The following is a 24,407-nucleotide window of genomic DNA, read 5'->3' as shown; positions in this document are numbered from 1 at the left end:
GTCAAAACAACTCCAGAAGTTCAAGACCCAAAAAATACTAAAAATAGTAAATTCTACTATAATCAAGGAAACAGATGAAACCTATTGGAGGTCTAGATGGAATAGGTGAGCGACCACCAATATCCACCTGGATCACTGAAGTTGTAGCTCAAGCAAATGTTAGACAAGGGGTACATTACACCAAGTGTGTCACCATGGGGAGCACTAGTTTTGTTTGTAAAGAAGAAGGATGACACACTCAGATTTTGTATATATTATAGGCAACTCAATAAAGCTACCATAAAGAAAAAATACCCTTTTACCTTGAATTGATTACTTATTCAATCAATTGTGAGGAGCGGTGATGTTCTCAAAAATTGATTTGAGGTTTGGATATCACTAGATGAATATTAAGGATGAACAAATCCATTAAAATTCTTTCTGAAAAGGTATGGCCATTATGAATTTGTGGTTGTGCCTTTTTGACTTACTAATGTTAGAAATACTAAGAAGGTGGGGGGGGGGGGGTGGGGTTGAATCAATATTTCATGCAATTAGTATTTTTACTTATATTTTGCAACTTTAAAGAACAATTGAGTTAAGTGTTTCTAGATAACATAATAAGAGCATATAATCACAAACAACATCAATAAATCAACAAGAACATCATCATATGGGACACTTGACTTTTAGGTGAGAAACCTAACTGGTAAAAATCACCACTGCTATTGTCTGCTTTGTCTTCAGTTATTATTAAAGAATTTTTTTACATATTACACTAGTTTAGGATTTTTCTAGTGTGTTGGATCTTATCAGCTAGAGGCTACTACCTCCACTAAATTCTCCAGTTGCTACAAGAAGGAAGCTATCACTCCCTCTGACCTCTTGTGCTCTAAATTTCAAAAAAAATCACATTGTGACCACTTATAACAATCACAGATCTGGTAGGCCTCATTTTAGAATGTTTCAAACTAGACCCACATAAGCACTATGGTCAATAAAACAAAATCAACCTTTTGAACTTCTATGAATCAAGTACATCCAACTTCAAAACTGTGATATATATATTTTCAATTTGTCAAGACTCTCACAAACCAATCTCAAGCATAAGAATATACTCTCATTTCAAGATACAAAACAAGTAGCTATTTTCATCAACCATAAATATAAACCCTGCATTCAATAAATACTCACCATAGTGGTGATTCCCGCATTATATCATGACAATTCCTTTGCAAGACAAGCAACGAAGTCATCATGGGAATTTATAAGCACAAGGTGCCAATAATTCTTAACTTAGTTCATTATAGTAAATAAAGATAACTCTCAACCTCTACAACAAGCCACCATACAAAGGACAAGAAAAAGTTTCATCAATCTTGCATACACATCCAATTTGTAAGCCTTTGTCCAAACAAAACTGTACATAATCCTCTATCATGTGCACACGACCTTTCCACAACAACAATAGATAAGCATCTAATGTTCAAAAGCATAGATCTATCAAATCTCTCATCTGATGAATGTCTTTCTATAATTTCATTCCTTTAGGCATACAAAGTCATACATACATGAGGTTCAATTAAATGTAAGAGAAAACTATGTCAAATAGAAGTTTGTCATTGGTTTCTTCATACATCATACTCAGTCATCAATTATGTACTTAACCATCTCTACAAAATAAACATTGGCATCATAAAAGATCCATTAAAGTTTAAACCAAGCAATTAAAACATTGTTATGCATGTTCATCCTCTGCAACAATTCAATGAAAATCTATCTATAGTAGATCAATCTATAAAAAATGAGAGTCATTCTACAAAACTCTTAAACACTCTTGTAAATTGTAAGTAGCAGATCAAATTACAGGGAAACCATGGCAATGTTCATTCATTAAAACAAGTAAAAACTTCACACATTAACATTTGTCCATGCATATAGATCTCTCCCTTGTGTATTTAAAAAAAATGTCAATTTAAACTCATGAAAAAAAATATTCAGCCTCTATTCACTATGTGTACAAACTCAGAAACTAAACTACTAATATGCACATATGGATATATGAGTATACCCCAACAAAAAAATAAACTATGGAAAAGCAAGAACTTCTACCTTCACTGTGCATACATTGTTAGATATTTACCCCTTTACACAAAACACCCTTTGTAATGAATAATAGCCATCAACATCTTTATGAAAAGAAACAAGACCTATTTGTAGACATTGTAGGAGTGCACAATTGATCAATAATTTTTGTGGAGCGATGGTGCACACATGTTTATAGACCTTTCGGTGCTCACAAGACATTAATGATAAAACTATGATGTGCAAAACAATCAATGAAATTTTTCGATTCAAGCTAGAATGAAAAGAAACACTTGTTGTCTATGTGCTTATTCAAACAATAACTATATTCATATTCTCCCCTCAAAGAATTAAACTCAAATATTAAATCGATGCATGACTTGGACATTGGTGAGATAAAATCAGATCACTGGCAATCACATAAGGCGAGATATGTTGGGCAATAGTTACCATATCATTAGATTAATGAACCTTGAGTTGGCTTAAGTATTAACCCTCGCCCATTGGTGCAAATACTTGTTCCAGGATAGAACAAATATGACTCATACAAATGCACACTAGACTGACTGAACTCCTTGGCCCTTTATAGCTTCTTTTCCTTATAATTACCATGGGAAAACCCAGTGATCTGTTGATGGTAATATTTGTCGAGATCAAATAGATGTTTCACAACCTTACGCACATGAATACCTTGGGAAATTCCTTGGTTCTACCCCAAGGTTTTTTCTTCCCTTTCAAACGGTAACACACTCCGTCCATTCCAGAAGTGTGCTATAACTCATATTTCTACTTTGTGAGGCGTTTTATAACTCAGGTTGCTACTCAGGAACCTTCGCTACCTAATCTTCTACTCAGAACTTCATAACTAAGCTTCTCTAAACCTTGTCTAGACTTTGGTAGCTTCTCTAGACCCTGTCCAACCTCTTGTTGCTCATCTGCACTCATCACGTCATCATCATAAGGAATTATCTAACTAGGGACCTTTGCATCCTCCTACGGATGACTTGTTGACATCAATTCCAACCAAGATTCTAATATTCTCCCCCTTTGGCTTGATTTCAACCTACCCTTTCTCTCTGCAGGTCAACTGAATTGTGATAACTAAACTTTCCTTCCCTGTTAACATCAAGGAAAAAGGGTGAATAAACCATAAAAGGATCATGTTGACGAACCTCATCTTCTAGCTTGCGGATCTTACTCCCACTAAACATGTAGAGGGGCTACATATATGAGCAATGCGCTGCATATACCAATTGTTAGAAATGAGCCAAAAATATGTGACAGTGAAATATGAAAAAATAGATGGATGTGTACCTACATGAAGGGATACTCATCTAATGCTGACTAAAGATGCATGGTGACTAATTATGAAATATCATTCATAACCAACAAACTAACCTAATAGAGAGAACAACATGGTCCACAGCTATATGACTGCATGCATATGCACTTTACATGAAAAATGGACTCAGTCGTTCTCATATCAAGGAGATGTGTCATCATATAGCTTTCTCCCCCTGAGATCATGCTCCCCTTGTTTTTCTAGAGAAAATTAGGAGAGGGGAGAAGCATATATGATCCCCAACCATTGTCTAAGGTATTCAAAAGAGTCATGGGGAATAGGTTTTGTAAATAGATCTGCAGTTTGTTCTAGTGAAGGAATGTATTCTAGCTTTACTTCTCTCTAAGAAATTGATTTTTTATTGGAATGTGCCTATTCTTCGAATGCATAACTAGGTTTTTAGATATATCGATGAAATTGGTGTTCTCACAAAGAATATACATAGGTTGTGAAAAATTGACTTGTATATTTTGCAATGTTTGAATCATCCAAGGTAGTTGAGTACAACAAGTTGTAGCTGCAACATATTTTGCTTCAACAGTTGATAGGGCAATAAAGCTATGTTTTTTGTTAAATGAGGAAACTAAGTAATGTCCCAAGAAGGCTCCTCCAGTGGTACTTTTGCAATCATCCATGCCTTTGGCCCAATCTACATCAATATATGCTTGAACCATAAAATCTCTATTCTATGGATATCATAGTACAAAGTCTAGAGTTCCCTTAAAATACTCAAAATTGGTTTTGACTTCCTTGAGATGAGTTTCCTTAGGATTTTCGTGAAAAAATCCAACTATATCAACTTCATGCATAATATTTGGTATAGTACCTATAATATAAAGTAAATTACTTCCAATGATATACTCATATATACATTGATTAACAACTAGGAAGTCATCATCTTTGTTGATATTGCATCCTATTACCATAGGTGCGCAAATATGTTTACAATATTCTAATCCATATTTCTTCATGATATTATTAAGATATTTAGTTTGAGAATGAAAAAATCCATCCTTAGTTTGATGTATCTGTAATCCAAGAAAAAATGTTAGCTCACCAAGTAGTGACATTTCAAACCCCTTTTGCATGGCTATTAGAAATCCTTGACTCATTGAGTCAACATTGCTACCAAATATGATATCATCAACATAAAAAACTATGGTCACCAAGAGTTTTTCTTTGTATACTTTGATATATAAGTTGTTATTTGATGATCCTTTCTTAAAGCCATGTTGCTGAAGATATTTTTCAAGACAATAGTACCAAGATCGAGGAGCTTGTTTTAGCCGATACAAAGCCTTTTTGAGTTTGAAAACAAGATTCTTATCATTACCAAGTATAAATACTTTAGGTTTTACAATGTATACCTCTTCCTCTAGATCCCCATTCAAAAATATGGATTTAACATCCATTTGATATACTCTAAATTTGCGAAAGTTGGCAAATGTTAGGAACATTCTGATGGCTTCAAGGCAAGCCACATGTGAAAATGCCTTCTTGTTGAGCATATCCTTTGCAAAAAATTCATGCCTTATTCTTGACTACTTCTTCATTCTCATTTAGTTTGTTCTTAAATACCCATTTTGTACCAAATACATTTTTATTTCGTGGCCTTGGAACCTTATCCCAAGTATGATTCTTTTAATTTGGTTAAGTTCTTCATTCATGGATTTAATCCAACATTCATCTTGGCTTGCTTGATGCACATTTTGAGGTTCAATTGTAGATAGCAAAGCTAAATGACTAGAGGATCCAATAAATTTCTTTCTAGTTTGTACTCCAACCTCTTTGTCACCTAGTATTTGAGTTTCATGATGTTTTTTTTTCACATACCTGGATGAGGTCTTTTCCGGTTTCTTCTTATGATGCATATCATTCTTCTTCTCTTGCAATTTATTTTATCTCAGTGTTGGGTTGTTCAACATCATATAATATTTTCATTTTTGGGGCATATAGATCCTTCATTTATTGTAACATCTATACATTCAAAAATTTTATGGAGCCTCTTATTGTAACATTTGTACCTTTTTCTTCTAGCAGAGTAACCAAGAAGAATGCCTTCATCTTCCCTTGGTTCAAATTTTCTAAGTTTATCTTCATTTATTTTGATGATACATTTTCTCCCGAATATAGTAAAGTGATTAACAGTTGCAGGTTTTCCATACCATAGTTCATGCAGTGTTTTGTCACTACTAATTCTTACATGGTATTTGTTGAGGATATCGACTTTTGTTTGTAATGCTTCTCCCAAAAAGGCATGAGACACTCCAGATTCATAAAACATTGCATGAGCCATTTGTTGAACAATTATGTTCATTCTTTATGCAACTTTGTTTTCTTAAGGAGTTTTGGCTATAGAGAATTGTCTTTTGATACCATGTTGAGCGCAAAAATCAAAAAATTCTTCTCATATGAATTCACCCCCTTTATCAAATATGAGACATTTGGTTTTTAATTCCATTTCATTTTCAGCCATAACCTTGAATATTTTAAATTTCTCAAAAGCCTCATCTTTAAATTTTAGCATACCAACCCAACACATTCTAGTGTAGTCATTAATTAATATCATAAAACACTACAGAACTCAAGGAGATTTGTTCTTCATTGTTCCACATAAGTTTGTATGAATATGTTGATGGTGTTGGGTCCGCCAACATTCATGGGATCTACCCATTATGAGGTCCCAATTAGAACTCACACCATTTTGTGTAGGAGTCCCATCCGGTATGATGGCCCCGTTGCCAAATACTTAGAGATTTTCCTCTGCTATAGCTTTCAGCACATAAGAGTGTTACAATGGTACCTTCGAAAAGCAAGGTGAGTGTGCAATGTAACTGTGCCTAGGTTCTCTTATTGCAAAATGGGGGAGAAAAGTGAGCCTCTAAGTGAGAGGTAATAGTACCACCTAGGAAGAGACACACGTGAACCAGGAAGTGTAGAATTTCCCACTGTAGATCAACAGATTATGCAATATACTAAAGAAAAATACTTGATCTACTTCTACAAACAAACTTGCGGAAACTTAATCGATTATGAGCAAGATCAAATAGAACACATATAACAGAGAATGAGAAATCAATCACACATGAACACAGAAGAATACTCTGGGGAAAGACTCAGCTAAAAACCTCGATCTCTGTATTATCATACAAGTGGAAATATGTCTGGATTACACAAAGCTTTAGCTCACAAGCTATCCAGCTCTCAGTACAATCCCTCAATGTTGCTCATAGACTAAATAGACACAACATATGCCTTCCTCCAGTCCTCCAAGCTTCCTATTTTCTTGCGCAGTTTCTCCTGGGTCCTCTAGCTGCCACCTGTGTGAACTGACCTCTCAAACAACTCATCAAGCTCAGAAGTAACTGCGAAATCTCCAAGGAATGAATTCCTTCTGCATGCAAGAGATATCTCAATGGAATATTCCTACAAATGATAGTACATTGTCCCATCATCTGATCTCAACTAGGTCTCTGACAGAACTGATATGCATGAGTTATTTATGAGAGAATATTCAATTAGCTGAAGTGCAACAGTTACATGCATGCATGCATTAACTAACTGAACTCACAATCAGTTCCTCAAACTATTGGAACTAATCTAACTGGACTTAACTCAGTTAACTGAGCTAACTAATTACAACTCAAAGTATAACTCATCCTGATCTCCTTAATCAAGGGATAAATTCCTCAATCAAAGGGGAAACGGTTGCATGTCTTCACATAGACTTCATGTTTGATTTCCTACAACTAATTAACTCAATATGAATTAATTAATTATTCTACAAACAGCTGCTAAGATCAAATTCGAATTTTAATTATCAATTTTAGTTCAAGGACTAACTAAAATTGGAATGTATCCCGAAATGTTATTTATAGCAGTGCTATTTTTAGCATTTCTTGTTGCTATTTTCAATGCTCCCTCTCAACAAGAAAGGGATTATCAACCACCCCAATCCTGTCTTTGTGGAACTCAAACTTGCATTTTGACAACGCCTTAGTCAAAATATCTGCATCTTGTTCCTCAGTCGAAACATACAGCAACAACATGATCCTCTTCACCACACAGTCTCAAAGATGATGATACCAGATATCGATGTGCTTAGACCTGTCATGAGATACTGGATTCTCAGAGAGTTTGATACAACTCTGATTATCGTAGTAGATCACAATTGGGTCCATCCTCTCACCAAAAAATCCAACTAGAATCTTCTGCATCCAAATGGTCTCACATGTTGCCTGACTGACAACCATGTATTCAGCCTCTGTTTAGCTAAGTGAAACTAACCTCTGTTTCCTGTTGTACCAAGAAACTGCATCTAAACCAAGGTTGAAGATTCCTCCTAAAGTTATCTTCCTGTTTGATGGACTCCTTGCCCAATCTACATCTGTGAAGCCTTGAAGCTTCACTTCCTTTATCCGTCTATACCACAATCCATACTGAGATGTGACTCTCAGGTATCTCAGCACATGCTTCGCTGCCTTCCAAAATAGCTTGGTAGGTTGAACCATAGCTTGACTCAATTGGTTCACCGCAAAGCACAAATCTGGTTGTGTGTTCACTATATACATCAATGAACCCACAAGTTGTCAATAAACAATAACAGCTACTACCTCACCTGAAGTAGAATCCTCCTTCCTCCAGTGACTAGCTAGAGGAGTCTGCATGGGCTTGCACTTCTCCATGTGGAATCGCCTGAGTATCTCATTGGCATAATTTCCTTGAGAAACAAACACTTCCCCATCCTTCTGCCACACTTCTATGCCTAGAAAGTAGGGCATAAGACCCATCTCTTTCATCTCGAACTCTCTTGCAAGGTCCTCCTTGCAAGACTTGCTCAACTGATCATCACTTTTCAATATCAGATCATCAACATAAAGAACAATGATCAATGGCTTACCTTCTACCATGATGTGGCAAAGGTTCGCATCTGCTTCACTCTTGGTGAAGCCCAACCCGGTGAAATAACTGTCGATCCTGGTGTACCAAGCACGAGGTGATTGCTTCAGCCCATACAAAGCCCTTTTGAGTCGATACACATGTGACTCATGATCGAAGGTCTCAAAACCTTCCAGTTGCTCAATGTACACCTCTTCCTCAATCTTCACATTGAGGAACGCAGTCTTCACATCAATCTGATGGATCTTCCAAGCCATCTAAGCTAATAGTCCCAACATCGATCTGATATATGAGTACCTTGCTACAAGAGAAAAATTCTCATCGTATTCGATACCCTCGACCTGTGAGAAACCATAGGCAACAAACCTTGCCTTATGTCTCTCAACACTGCCATCAGTTGCTTGCTTGACCTTGTAAAGCCATTGCGAACTCACCACTAACTTGTCCTTTGGTCTTGGGACAACATCCCAAAAACAATTCTGAATGATGGAGTCATACTCCTCCACCATAGTATTAACCCAGACTGGTTGCTGCATTGCTTCCTCGAATGAAGAAGGTTCGGTCTCTACACACCCCCCAACTAGGGCCATGTAACTAGTGTACCGCTCGGGTGACCTCCTCTGTCTGTGCTGAGAAGATGGTTGTCCCACATTCTCTCTCGCATCTAGCATCAATCTGTCAACTTCCCTTGAGCGTTTCCACCCATCTCTGGAAGACTCTACATGAGTGGATGTCTCCACTCCCGGATCCTCTGCATGCGGCTGCTCCGCATCAGTCTGAGGCTCCTCCTCCTTAGGAACTAAAAGTTCCTCCTCTACATGAAACTTGAGCTCCCTCTCAAGTGATACTTGCATGGCTTTTTGCTTGTCGAACTTCAGATCTCTGCATACCACTATCCTCTGACTGGTAGGAAAGAACACCCGATAGTTGTGGGGTGTATCAGTGTACCCCACAAGTATCCCCAACTCAGCTGTTGGATCTAGCTTCTTCCAGGCATCTTTGGTCACATGGCAATAAACCGATGATCCAAAGATCCTGAAGTGACTCACATCTAGTCTCTTCTTGGAAAAGGCTTCCATTGGTGTCTTCATTCCTAGTATACGATGCGGGCTTCTATTCTGCAAGTATACTGTTGTATTGCATGCCTCAGCCCACAAATGAAGTGGTAGGCTTTGGTCATGCAACATCGCTCGAGCTGCTCCCACAATTGATTTGTTCTTCCTTTCGGCCACCCCATTCTATTGTGGGTTATGGGGTGCTGTCAACTCCCGTTTAATTCCTTCTGCTACACAGAAGTCCTTAAACTATTGGGAGACATACTCTCCACCATTGTCGCTTTGCAAGGCCCTTATTTTCTTTCCAGATTATTTCTCTACCAAGGCTTTGAACTCACAAAACCTTGAGAAGGTTTGATCCTTCTTCTGCATAAAGTAGATCCAACATCTACAAGAAAAATCATCAATAAAAATAACATAGTACCTTTGTTTAGCGGTGGAGGCTGTAGAGAATGGTCCACACACATCTGTATGAACTCGCTCCAGGATTTCTCTAGCTCTACTGTCTCGATCCTGAAAGGAAGATTTCGCATACTTACCCAAGGTACAACCTTTGCATGTATCCATTTGCTCTAGTTTTCCCTTGGGAAGTCCGGTAGAAATCTGTTGCATGATCTTCAAGGCCCCATGGTGCAAGTGGCCCAATCTTCTATGCCATAGCTCGCCAACATCTTGGCTCTGCACCAACTCTACTTTAGAACTCAATGCAGCACAATAGTCTACCTCCATCTTGTAGAGATTCTTTACTCAAATCCCAATCCTCTTGGTCTGTCTAGTGCCGATATGCCTCAAGAATGCCTTTCCTTTACTAAATGCTACATCATAGCCTTTCTCCTCCAGCATAGCGATGGACACAGGATTCTTCTTTAGACCTGGTACATACTTTACATGAGTCAGGGTGAGAGGAGTTCCATGCACACTCTGAAACACAACCGTACCTTCACCTGAAACGTGGTACTTTCCATCATCGCCCATCTCGATCCACACCTAGAGATCCTTCTCCTCCAAGGTATTGAAAAGATTCTTGTCGTCGGTCATGTGGAATGAAGCTCCACTGTCCAAGTACCAAACACATCCCACCATCGATGAAACCATGCATGTGATGAGGGTGAAATCCAATTCGAACTATGAGGCCAGTGCCTCACCATCTGATCCCTTCTTGGATTTCTTCTGTGGACAATTCGTAGCATAATGGCCCACCTCATGACAATGAAAGCATCTCACTTTCGATTTGTCAATCTTCTTCCCACCTTGGGAAGAACTAGATTTGGAATGGGACGCCTTCCCTTTCCCTTTCCTTGCCTTACTCGCTAAGGCTAGATTTTCTTCATCATATTACTTTGATGAAGATCCATCTCTAGTGCTTCTTCTTATCTCCTCTTACATCAGATCCGACCAAAGTCATTCCCAATTTGGCAGTTTCTCTCTTCCATTTACCGAGTCTTGGTAGCTATGTCAGCACTTAGGAAGACCGAGGAGAGCAAGACTCACCATGTCATCATCGACTGTCGTGATCCCTACACTTCCAAGCTCATCCCTGCAGGTGGCGAGCTTGTTCAAATATGTAGAGATTGTGTCGCCCTTTTCACACTTGATTTTCCGAAGCTTGTCTTTCCACGCCAGCTTCCTCTGATCGTTGTTGTTCTGATATAGATCCTTCAATGTTGTCCACATTGAAAACAGTGTTTCCTTCCCATGGAGACTCAAGACTATGTGGTCTCAAACTCCCTCCAGAAGTATTCTCCTCACTCTAGCCACACATTTCTTCCATTCCACCAATTCTTGGGCATTAGCTACTACTAGCTTAGGGACTTCTTGATCAATGAAGTCCTTCAAACCGTTGTCTTCTAATACTGCTTCCATGCGATCCTTCTAGGCTATATAATTCAAGCTTCCATCAAGGGCATACTAGAGTCTCAAACCGTTGAACGCCATTAGTGAAATTTGAGATGTGATAAGAATTCAAATTCTATAATCAGGAAATTCAAACTTCGAACTTCTCCCTTCTTTGTATATTGTTCTTCGCTTTGATCACCTTTGCTCTGATACCATGCAGAATTTCCCACTATAGATCAACAGATTATGCAATATACTAAAGCAAAATACTTGATCTACTTCTACAAACAAACATGCGGAAGCTTAATCGATTATGACAAGATCAAATAGAACACATATAACAGAGAATGAGAAATCGATCACACATGAACACAGAAGAATACTATGTGGAAAGACTCAGCTAAAAACCCCGATCTCTGTATTATCATACAAGTGGAAATATGTTCAGATTACATAAAGCTTTAGCTCACAAGCCTTCCAACTCTCAGTACAATCCCTCAATGTTTCTCATAGACTGAACAGACACAACATATGCCTTCCTCCAGTCCTCTAAGCCTCCTATTTCCTTGCGCAGTTTCTCCTGGGTCCTCTAGCTACCACCTGTGTGAATTGACCTCTCACACAACTCATCAAGCTCAAAAGTAACTGCACAATCTCCAAGGAATGAATTCCTTCTGCATGCAAGAGATATCCTCAATGGAATATTCCTGCAACTGATAGTACACTGTCCCATCCTCTGATCTCAACTGGATCTCTGACTGAACTGACATGCATGAGTTATTTATGAGAGAGTATTTTGTTATCTGAAGTGCAATAGTTAGATGCATGCATGCATTAACTAACTAAACTGACAATCAGTTCCACAAACTATTGGAACTAATCTAACTAGACTTAACTCAGTTAACTGAGCTAACTAATTACAACTCAAAGTACAACTCATCCTGATCTCCTTAATCAAGGGATAACTTCCTCAATCAAAAGGGAAACTGTTGCATGTCTTCACATAGACTTCATGTTTGATTTTCTACAACTAATTAACTCAAGATGAATTAATTAATTATTTTACAAACAACTGCTAAGATCAAATTCGAATTTTAATTCTCAATTTTAGTTCAGGGACTAACTAAAATTGGAATGTATCCCGAAATGCTATTTATAGCAGTGCTATTTTTAGCACTTCTATTTTTAGAATTTCTTGTTACTATTTTCAACAGGAAGACCTTTCCAACATCTAGCAGAATAGTCCACAGTGGATGCGATAGCCATTAAAACCAAAGAACAGGGAAATATGTCTACCATCCAGTGGAATTGTCCATAGGAGATGTGATGGTCCTTATAACCAATGAGCGGGGAAAGTTTTGTCTGGTATCCTGCGGAATAGCTCACAAGGATGAGACAGTAGTGAAAACCATTACAGCACATTCCCAACAAGATAAGCACTAAAACAAATGAAATAATTCAACTAACTTAGTACATGTGAAACAAACATGAAATATAAATGCTCACAGAATAGTATTACAAACATATATTAAGTCATGCATGGAAATGTGTTGCCCTGAAAAAGGATTTTGTATTAAGAAAAATATCCAAGAAACATATTTACATCATACATCACTAGCTCCAATAGTGGGACATTGGAGCCACTCCTTGCTCCTCAAAGAACTAACTGAAACTCTCTATACTCTACGGGAGGAGCCAAGGTGAAAATTCCCTTGCTCAGAAAATGAGGGGGTATATAACAAAGGGGTGATGCTTGACCCTTGTGACTCTTTGACTACCCTCATATCTGTTCAACTTCCTATGAATTTTCAACTGACATGACTCTTCATATTCATGTGTGTCCATTGGACTTCCACTTTACATTACATTTTATTTACAATAGACATGGCTCATAATAGTGATGTGTCCTGCGAAAATTCATGACACGACTTGACATGACACTGCTGACATGGACTAGCTTGCTAAGGTGGCAATGCCAAGCTGTTGTTGTTGCTGGGTGATACAGGTGTTCTTAGTTGTGCTATCTCTTCTCCTCTGCATAACTTGATGATGGAGGGTCTTTAATAATATTTGGTCTTGAGAGGTGGTTGCATGCGCGCGTTCCATTTTCTTGTTCGTGATAAGATTCTATATCTATATAGCTGTGAGTGAGTCTTCTAGCATGTTTTCTCCTTCTTCTCCTTCTTCGTCATCTCAACATGATCTAATGATGTACTTGTTCCTGCAATTCACTCATGACAGGACGACATCAAATCCAAAAACTCCCTAGTCTAAGATGATGCACTGTTACCCATGGACTGCACCCGGGACAAGTGACAGGCTGGGAAAGACGACCCAGTACCCGCACATTGTATAGTTCCAAGTGATAGGGATGGAGGTTGGTCACTGAGACTACGTAAAGCGCGAATCAGGCTTGGTTGAGGAACTTCTAAGCACAGTACTCCCTGCAAGGAAAAATTGTTGAGGGGCCACTAGGAGACATGATTACATAGTTGAGATAGTTAGTGGCTAATGCAGGATGGGACCCTGGGAGGAAGGTCAACTCATTTTTCACAGGCAAGGCAACACTAACAAAGGGGCCTGGAGGACAGATCTATGTGGTTCTTGAGATCAGTGGGTCCCGACTGAGGGAGGACACTTCTGCGTAGTTATGGGATGTAAGGAAAGTTTGGTTCTCTGCGCATTGTGGGTTTCTAGTGGGAAAGGGGGGAAGATTGAGGACTGATATTGTGAAATGTGCAGTTCAGGTCAGGTTGGGAGGAGTTACTACACAATTCTTGGGTTGAAGGCAGACTTAGCTCTGGAATTGCGCAGTGCAATTGCCTTGGGGGATAGTGACTACGCAATTCTAGGAAGCATTGTTGCATCACGAAGGGTTGAGACTACATAGAGTGCAGTTTATTTAGGTTTTGATGAAAGTGAGTTTCCTGGCCGGAAGGATTTTCGAAGGAATGGAAAAGTATGGGAGGCAAGTGAACTTGTGAGGAACTTGAAATTGTGATCACACACTTAGCATACTTTGACAAAACGATAACATATACCACCAGAACAATAAGGCAAAGCATTACCCTCTGTGAGACTATCCTAAAGCAAAAAGTGACAAGTGCGACACTTGAGATAAACTTTAGGATGACCATGACAAAACTTGTGTGACAATGCTTGAAACTTTGTGTATGAGTGTGACAGATGTTTACATAGCTAGGAAAACTCAAATACACAAAGATAAACCTTCGAAATCACTAGAAAAGGGCCGCAAGCATGGTAAAACAATCAAACATATCAAAAGAAGATAGTTGATCAAACACGAAAAATGGGTAAAAAGACTCTAAGAAATCTCATGAAATGAGCTCAAGTGTTTGCGACAATAGAGGGGAAGAACAAGGAAGGCTCTGAAATTTAAGTGCAAGGCAAAATTCTGGACGCTGTTGCAGCCACTACAACACTTGGTGACACACTGGTTGAATACCAATTTTTTTGTCTTGGTTCATTTTTTAAGTACAGGGCCTTGGTCCTTTAGGGAGTATTGATTCATCGTGCAGATTACTTTGGCTTCTCCACTTACCCCATTGCACGATTTGACCCTTTGTTCTGTAGCAAAAGAGATATTTTGGACACCGTCAGGTGAGATGGACGACAGAACAAGGCACCGCCTACCTCACCGAGGACACTAATAAGCTCAGTGGCGAAGCTGTGATGGTATCAATGATAGTAGTCTCCTTGGTACCCGCCTTTGTTGTCCCACTATTCAAATATTTTAATAACTTGATTTTTTGAATTTCTTTTAAGAGATTCTAATAAAAAAATTTAAATTTAACTAATTTTACAGTTCTATTTCAATTATATCTTTTATTACAAAATGTCGATGGGTATCAAAATTTTTTTACTATAACACACAAATCATGCAAATTTTTTTTTAACCATCACAAATCACACTACATCAATTTTTTTTACTATCCCAAAGGAGTCACATTATGCATGGAAATTTGTTGACTATCATACACTAATCACGTTCCATGGAAATTTTTTGACATTGTGCATGGAATTTTTTTGACTATCGCAGACAAGTCACAGTGTGCATGGAGAATTTTTAAATATCATAGACGATTCACATTGCCCATGGAAATATTTTCAGTGTGAGAGACCAGGCCAATCACATTGTGATGGACAATTTTCCCATCAAATTCCATCAGGTAAATGGAAGCCCTGTGGAGAACAACTACCAGACGGATTTCAAAAAACCACCTGTTTTGGACGACGGATTTCGCAGCCTCTTCCCAGAGATGACGCTTTTTGCGTATCTATTATTATAATGTACTTCCACCTGCACCGGAAGCCCTTGTTCCCTGCGATAATCTAAATCCGTCGTTTGAAGGAAAATTGTGTGTAAAAAAACATGGGAGAGTATTTCGGAGCTCTCTTTGGGATATGGGTATTGGCTGGCAGTTTCTATACTTACAAGTCCACTTACAGTCGTTTTAATGAGATAAAGGGGGAGTGTGACCCTTTTTTAGCAGAGGCTTCGGTGCTGCATCCAGATAAGAACCGAAGGTACATGATTGAGAAGGTGCTACATCCAGATAAGAACCGAAGTGTTGGATATAGCAATGCCTATATATTTTTGGTTGTATTTTGGAATATATATGTGTGAGAGAGCGAGAGCTTTTGGGTAACCAGTTTACACCTTTGACGAGGAAAGGAGCGGGTCGAGTTCAGGGAAACTTAATTGAAGTTACGGGGTTTAGAGATGCGCTTGATTGAACAGAAACCATGCCATTCCATTTCCCTTTAGCCAGATTCTAGTTTCTGTTTAATGTGATTTCATGCGCTGAATCGTATATAGCCGCATCTTCCATGATAGTGAATAGAAATCTGAATTACTCTTCGTCTTCTGACACTTCATTATGGTTTCTTGGTAACCAGAACTCTAGTCGCCCACTGTTCATTACTAAGCAGATTGTCTCATGTTTTGAGATTCAGTTATCTCAGTTTGATCTTCCTAGGGTTTTAGCAACTGGTCATCAACTGTAGCTTATAACGAAGCGTGAAGGAATATTATCATCGGGAAAATGCAAAAAAAAAACAAACAAGAGTTTGGTCTTTTCAAAATAAAATTATGATCTTTTTAATTCTTTTAAAAACACAGTCGATCATGAAATATTGAATCAGAGATATCTTGATATAGTTGCATTATCATTCAACAGCCAATTATGAAATATTCAATCAATGATGTACTGATACAGTTGTTTTGTCTAATGGTACACTGTCATTGACGTTTGAATTCTTAAAATGTATCTGATACATGAAGAAGTTGCAGGTGGATACAACAAATACAATATTGCATTAATATGCATTAATCAAACATATCTGTAGGATCTAGGAGCATAGCATTTTTGGTTTTTAATGTGAATATTTTAAAAAAATTCTCTTTCTGTAATCTCTAAAAACAAAATCTCAATTCAACCTTAATTACGGTTTTGTTACTCTATTATATTTTTGAAACCATATGTGGGCTCTCATACTATATAATAAATTCTTATTTCACAATATGGACACAAGCTATTATTATTGTCAATCACAACTAATAAGAATTATAATATATATGCTTATAGGAACACAATTTATTCTTATTGTCCATCACAATTATTAAGAATTATAATAACATTGTGTTATTAATTGAATAATTTAATTTTCATGTAACTATAAATTAATTGAGTTTAAAGACACTCTCTAATTCAGTTTAGAGTAAATGTACTATAATATACACAAAATAGAACATATAAATAATAGTTATAAATTAACATCTATTTTAGCATATAAATTAACTATATTTAAATGTAACTAATAAACACATAAAATTTTAATATTTACATTATAATAAAATTCTTAACAATGAATATTCACCCATATTTTATCATCTATATTATTAATATCTTTCTTGTAATGCTATGGGCCAATACCATACCATGGTTTATCAATACCATAACTCATTTCCAATAATTTTTTTTATAAATATTTTATTTTTTAAATTAAAACGTAATACTTACAATAAACATATCATAGATATTAATAATTTGTAAATTGACTTTGTTACAATACCATGACTTATCAATACCACAAAAATCATAACTCATTTTAAAATCAAAATATTTTATAAATTTTTATTTAATTTTATTTTATAACATTTTTTAAAATTAAATATAAAAACCAAAAATCCACCAAGTTTTGGATAGACGAGAATGGGGTGTTCTGTGAAATCACTGGTTCATATATTGGACATGATGAAGATGTAGTCCGACCAAAGTTACAAATAAAAATATAAAAACAAAAAGGTATAGGGGAAATGTTGCGGTGGTGTAAATATTTGTAAACATTTGCATGTGGACTCAATTAAAAAATAATAAAAATTTAAAAGTAATTTTTTAGAGAGGCTCTCTCTATCTCAGTATGTAGAGTTGCTATAATGTCCCATAAATATTTTGACTGCCTCAAAATAAAATAAAATTAAAATTGAAATAAAGTAAAACAAATAATTAATAATGATAATTATCAATAAACATTTTGACTTAATCAAATTACATAAAACTAAAAATAAAAATTAATAGTTATAATATAATTAATTATAATTAATAATAAAACCATCATAAATACATTTTAATTATGGATCTGCCAAACCTCCATAAAAATCAAATCTCTTAAAACTTGAACTTCTTTTAATGTGAAAATAGATTTGATCTCTTTCGACTTTTGATACATTCAAAATTAAAATAAAATATATTTAAAACATTTTAAAATAATATTTACGTTCTACAATCAATTTCATTAAAATTATTTAAAAATATATCAAACACTAAAAAAAAATATCTCTATATATAAAACTTTAAAACTCTTAAATAAATACCAAACTTGTGATGACACATTGACCACATCTTTACGTTTAATTCATCAATGAGATTCTTTTTGAACTTAGTCTTCACATCTATTGTGACTCTCCATCCAAAGACGTGTTGAGGACGCAAGTAACTTTTACCATAACCTTTACAATACATATTCATAGTAAACTTGGTCTCGATCCGATAGATAAATTGTTCCTTAACGCATGTATGCAAAATTCACAGTGGTCAATCATACATTTTAGTCGACCTGATTTGTTGTAATTTTTAGTTGAAAAAATTAATAATTTGTTTTTTTAATTTATTAAAATTAATAATATTTATAGAAATTTAAAATTTAAAATTAATTAAAAATCACAACTCGTTAAGCTTAAAATTATAATTTTACATCAAATTTAACTTAGAAAAATCAGGTCATCAACTACATAACGATTCTATATCTCGCAACTCACATTATAACTCATCTTGTAAGTGTTATCCATTATTCCATATCTCATAACTCACTTTGTAAGTAATCTGCTGGCATCTAGAATGATCTTGTGTAATCATCTTTTCAAAATAAAGTATGGGATAAACATATTTTAGAAAAAAAATAAAAAAATAAAGTTTTTTTTTTTATAATTTATATATAATTTATTTATAAAATCAGTATAGATTTATTTTCAGTACATATTTAACATGAATTGAAAAATATGTAAATTTTTTTAAACTGTAAAATAGAATGTGTTATTTTTCATTGTTTAAATTGTATTTTTAAATGTTAAATAAAGTATATATAGAACCAAATAAATTTTGAAATATATATTTTATTTTATTTTTATTTTTATATTATAAAATTTAAATATCTCATTCCCACATTTTTTTACTTTGTATTTTTCTTTTTTTAATTATAATCAACATTATTTTTTATTTATAACATATTTTGTATTTTTTATTTTTAAACTCACACCTGACTGTCCCTAAGTCAAAGCTAGCCGTTAATCTAGATAGCTGTTGGAGGCCCTGCGCATACTATTTAACAGGCAAAGCTGGATCTGTTTCTTCAACTTGTCCTGACGATGAGCCACACTTGCTGGCTTGAAAAGCGTCGACAAAAGTCTTTCTATATGTGATTTACGCAGAAGCTCTTCTTATAACCTCCCCTTATTAAATTGTAAAATAAATATCTCAACTTAATAATAATATATTATTATTTAATTCCTATCTTTAATATTAAAAAAAATATATATTAAAAATTTTAAAACATATAAATTATATAAACATCAATGATTTTAAATTATAATTTTCCCAACTCTTCAAATTATTATAATTTTCCCAACTCTTCAAATTATATCTTTAAATATAAAAGTAAATTTAATATCATAAAAGACATACTCCTAAAACACAATAATTTAAAAACAGGGACAACTTCAAATTTCAATTTTCACGCTACTGGAAAAATGGACCAAACAATCTACCTTTTTATCCACGTATTCTCAAATTCTCGGACCAAATAATCCACCTTTTTGTCCACAAAGTCTCGTAAGACGTGGCCCTGCCCCTGGACCGCTACGGAGATGAGCCCGTCGTAGCAGGTAATCGTGCTATACGGAGTTTGTTAATTTGTAAAATTTGAGTGTTTTATGAATTTTTTTAGGGGCTAAATTTATTTATACATTCAAAAATGCATTTTAAAAAACATAAATCACATTCTTGTTTGAAATTATTTTGCTGGATAACCGTGGAAAAGTCTATTTTATCTATAAATTAGACAGAGTACACACCAAACCGCAATAATTTCCAAACCCCAACAATTTCGTTAAAAAAATAGTGAAAATTCTGGCAAGATTTTGATTAAGATTAGGTAAAAATTTAGGAAATTTGGGTTAAAGTTTTAGGATTTTGGAATCCAAAATTTTTTATCAACGCTGAATTTATTTCCACCATTAAAATAATTTAAACACTCTTCTAATTAAAATTAAATAAAAAAAATTAAATTCAAACAAAAATAAATTTACGAACAAAATTAAACCTGGATAAACCACCCGTATTCAATTAACGAACATAGACCAGTCCATCACGTTATCACTTAAAAATTTCAAATTTGATTTAAACCGTTTTTCCAATTCTAATTCCGGTTTCAATTATATTTTATTACAAAATGGTGATGGGCATGGAAATTTTTTGACTATCACACATAAATCACATTGTGCATGGATTTTTTTTAATTTATTTTTCTTAATTATCGTTGACAAATCACATTGTGCATGGGAGATTTTTGACTATGGCAGACAAGTCATATTGTGCATCGAATTTGTTTTCACTATCGCACACAAGTCACATTGTGCATGGAATTTTTTTGAATATCACAAACGAATCAACTGTGGATTGGAATTTTTTTGACTATCACGGACAAATCACAATGTGATGGAAAATTTGCCCATCAAAGTCCATCAGGTACGTCCCTGGATTGAAAGATAATTTCACTTTAATGGAAGGCGGTCTGCGGAGAACAACACCTGTTTTAGAGACGGATTTCAAAAACCACCTGTTTTGGAGATGGATTTCAGAACACCACCTGTTTTGGACTATGGGTTTCGCAGCGTCTTCCCACAGACGTTTTTCGCGTATATATTATTATAATGTAGTTCCACTTGCATCGGAAGCCCTTGTTCCCTGCGATAAACTGAATCCGTTTGAAGAAAATTGTGTAAAAAAACATGGGAGCTTATTTCGGAGGTCTCCTTGGGATATGGGTATTGGCTGCTAGTTTCTACACTTCTGAAACTATGGCCCTGGATCAGGATGGGATTATCCATATTCAACTTACAAGTTCACTTACCGTCGTTTTAATGAGATAAAGGAGGAGTGTGGCCCTGTTTTAGCAGAGGTTTCGGTGCTGCATCCAGATAAGAACCCAATGTATATGATTGAGAAAGAGCTCTTTCTCGTAAATGTGAATGGGAAGAAACACAAGGGCTCTGCTCCCCTTTTGCCATTGACCACAAGTGACTCCAGTGAGCCTATACCATTTATGAGAAGGAACTCCAATTACGTCGTCCCCGAAAAGCCTTTGCTTATCCATCATTTACATTAGAGGTGTGGGTCTAAAAAAGGTGGGTGGTTGGCTAACTAGTGGAGGTGTGGGTCTAAAGTGGGTGGTTGGCTAACTAGTAAAAGTGAGTGGGATTTTTAGTTGGCCATATCATAATATCATAACATGAGATCTTTACGAGAATAAAATGAGTTTACTAAAAAAAATTACAACCAAAATAAACTTTATAAAAACCAATAAGATGATGATGTCAACTATGTGATCATTCACAGAGTAAAAAAGTAAAACTATTAAAAATAATAAAATAATAAAACTAAACTTTATAAAAACCAATAAGATGATGATGTCAACCATGGTGATCATTCACAGAGTAAAAAAGTAAAAATATTAAAAATAATAAAATAGTAAAAATATTAAAAATAATAAAATAGTAAAACTATTTCTTCAATTCGTATTTTCAACTTATCTCCATAATGCTTTATTCAGATTACAATCAAAATAAACTTTATAAAAACCAATAAAATTCAAGATGATGATGTCAACCATTAAAAACCAATAAAATTCAAGATGATGATGTCAACCATGGTGATCATTCACCGAATAAAAAATTAAAAATATTAAAAAATAATAAAATAATAAAACTACTTCTTCGACTTGTATTTTCAAATTATCTCCTCAATGCTTTATTCAAATTTCGAACAGAAGTACTTATTGGATGCAAAATTTGATTCCTCATCCAACACCTATGTTGCATACTTGCGATGGACCCTGCTACACAAAAAATGAGAAATACATGAAAATACGTGATTGCAATCACGTTTTTAATTTATTTCTCATTTTTTGTGTATTGCAATCACGTTTTAAATTTATTTCTCAATTTTTTGTGTAAGTCCATCGAAAATACGCAACATGGGTACTCCTTGGATGAGGATTCAAATTATGCATAAACCAAATATTTCAGTTCAAAATTTGAGTAAATTCATAGAAAAATAAGTTAAAAAAAAATATTTTCTTTTTCCCTATAAAATTTAATGATGTAATATGATTTTGAGAAGAATAGACTTTTATAATTACCGTGCGTTCACCTCTCGAAGGTGTCTACTTTGAAGAATCGAAACACTCGCAAGAAGAACGATTGTTGTGTATGTTGGGCAGTATTCATTTACCCGCCCATGGGAAGAATGCTGCAGATCATTGCGATTGGTTAAATAAATCAGAATTATAGTCCCCCCCACTCTATTACCAAATAGAATTTAGGTGCAATTCCGCTATCCGACGAAGCTTTCTCTGACTACCAGGGAGATTCGAGGAACAATAAAAAAAGCCTCAATCAACGCTCTAATTCAAGCTATCTTGATGAAATTGACATCTCTTCGCAATTCGCTGATGATACTAATTATGAATTTTGTTGGAAGATATTAATTCCAACTACCACTGTTAATGCAGTAGCTAGATTAATCTAGAATACAACAGATAGTCAAAGTGCAGGCTCTGGAGAAGTCGGCAGCAAGCAGCGGTAGTCGGCAGCAAGCGACGGTAGTCGGCAAATCACTGTAGAATTTACGGCTATCCGCGTGTATAAATTTGTGTGTTTGTTAATACAATGATCAAGCTCTTTTAATGAATCTTCCAGTTTCTAACATGGTATCAGAGCTCAGGGTTTGAGCTTGGGTGAGAGCGCAGGTGAGGAAGGCCGAGTGGTGTTTGCGTGAGGCCGGATCTGCTGTTGAAGAGTGAACCTGTTTGTGCCACATGCGAAGCTGTGGAACCAAGTGTTTTGTCTGTTGCTGCTGGAGATGCCGAGAGCCCTGAGTCCCGCTAGGGTGCTGCTGAGTGCCGCTGGGAGTGTCGCTGTTTGAGTGTTGCAGGAGTGTGAGTGCTGCGTGAGGAGGCTCGGTGGAGTGAAGAGCTGAGGGCTCAGTCTTCTGTTTGAAGAAGTTGCTCATTGTGCATGAAAGCTTAGTTGTTGAGCGTTGTTCTCATCGAATCTGAGAGCCCAAAATTACAGAAAAAAAATTACAGAAGCGTTGTGAAGCATGTTCGTTGAAGTTGAGTGCTGTCGTGAGACTGTTGAGTCTAGCCGTCTAGCCTAGTATTTGTATGGGCCATTGGAGAAGGCTGAATCTTTTCTCGTGGAAGAGAGCATTCGCTGTTGAGTGAACTTGTAGCGCTGTGATATTGTATGTATGAGCTCCCTGGAAGCGTGGGAGACGTGTTGAGCTGAAGATTGTAAAGAATTTCCAGTCGAAAGTGAAGCCGCTGAAGACTGTTGCCATTTGGAGGAGACAGTGTGTTAAGTGTTGGTGAGCCGTGAGCGTGGGCGACAGAGTTCTGTTTTCTGGTGTTGGTGAGGCTGCTTTGTGCTCGCTGGCCGACAGAGTGGTCCGTTGGATGAAAAACTGGAGACTGCAGCCGAGTGTCTTGTTTGTTGCTGAGAAGATACTTGTGTTTGGCGTGCGTTGTTCGTTTTGACGTATGGAGAACACTGTGTTCCTGGAGACCGTAGAAGAGCTGTGTGCTCTGGAGAAGAAGAGCGTGTGAATGCTAGCGCGGTGAGGAGTCGTTGAAGGTTTGAGCGTGGAGAACTGTTGTGCATAAGTTTGTGCTGGTGCGTTCTGAAGAAAGCAGTTTGCTGAGGCGACGGAGTAAATCAATTTGGGAGAAGGGTATAGCTGTTCGCTGAGCAGAGAGCGATTCCCTTGCTGGAAAACTACGCTGCTGGTCCTGTTCCTGCTTGTTGGAACGGAAATTCAATTTCTGCCCTTTCTGTGGGTCCGCGCAATGATTTACAGATTTTCTTTTATTTCATGCACAGTGCTTAATCTGTTAGTGAAATCATCAGAAACAATGATTATATTTTAGTTTAGATTTAACTTGAAAAAGTTTTTTGACTGACTGTGTATGCCTGAATTGTGTGAGTGTGTGTTGACTGTATGAAATCCAAAGTTGTAAGTGGTGCGTCTGCCCGGATGTTCTGATTTCTTGCTGTTGGAGTTGTGTTAGTCTTGTGGTGTGATGTTGTATTTGCCACACAAAAGTGCTGCAATATCCACTGTGCGTGGAGAAAGTGGAGAGCTTTGAGAAGAGGTTGTTATAAAGTTTGTTTGGACATCAAAGCGACCTGTGCTGGAAAAGGCCGCCGAAACCTTATCATTGATTTAATTTGAAGGTGAAATTGTTGTTGGAAAACGTTAATCAGAAGAGGGGCAGCGAAAGTGTGGTGCGGCATCCGGAAAGTGAAAAGCAGAGCCGAGCCTGGTGCTACTTTGAAGTCAAAGCTGGCCAGA

The sequence above is a fragment of the Pinus tabuliformis genome, chromosome X (assembly GCF_031772625.1).
Source record: "Pinus tabuliformis cultivar Carrire ecotype Pingquan chromosome X, CPIR1, whole genome shotgun sequence".
Lineage (NCBI taxonomy): Eukaryota > Viridiplantae > Streptophyta > Pinopsida > Pinales > Pinaceae > Pinus > Pinus tabuliformis.
The sequence above is the reverse complement of the archived record's forward strand: the minus strand, read 5'-3'. Positions refer to the sequence as shown.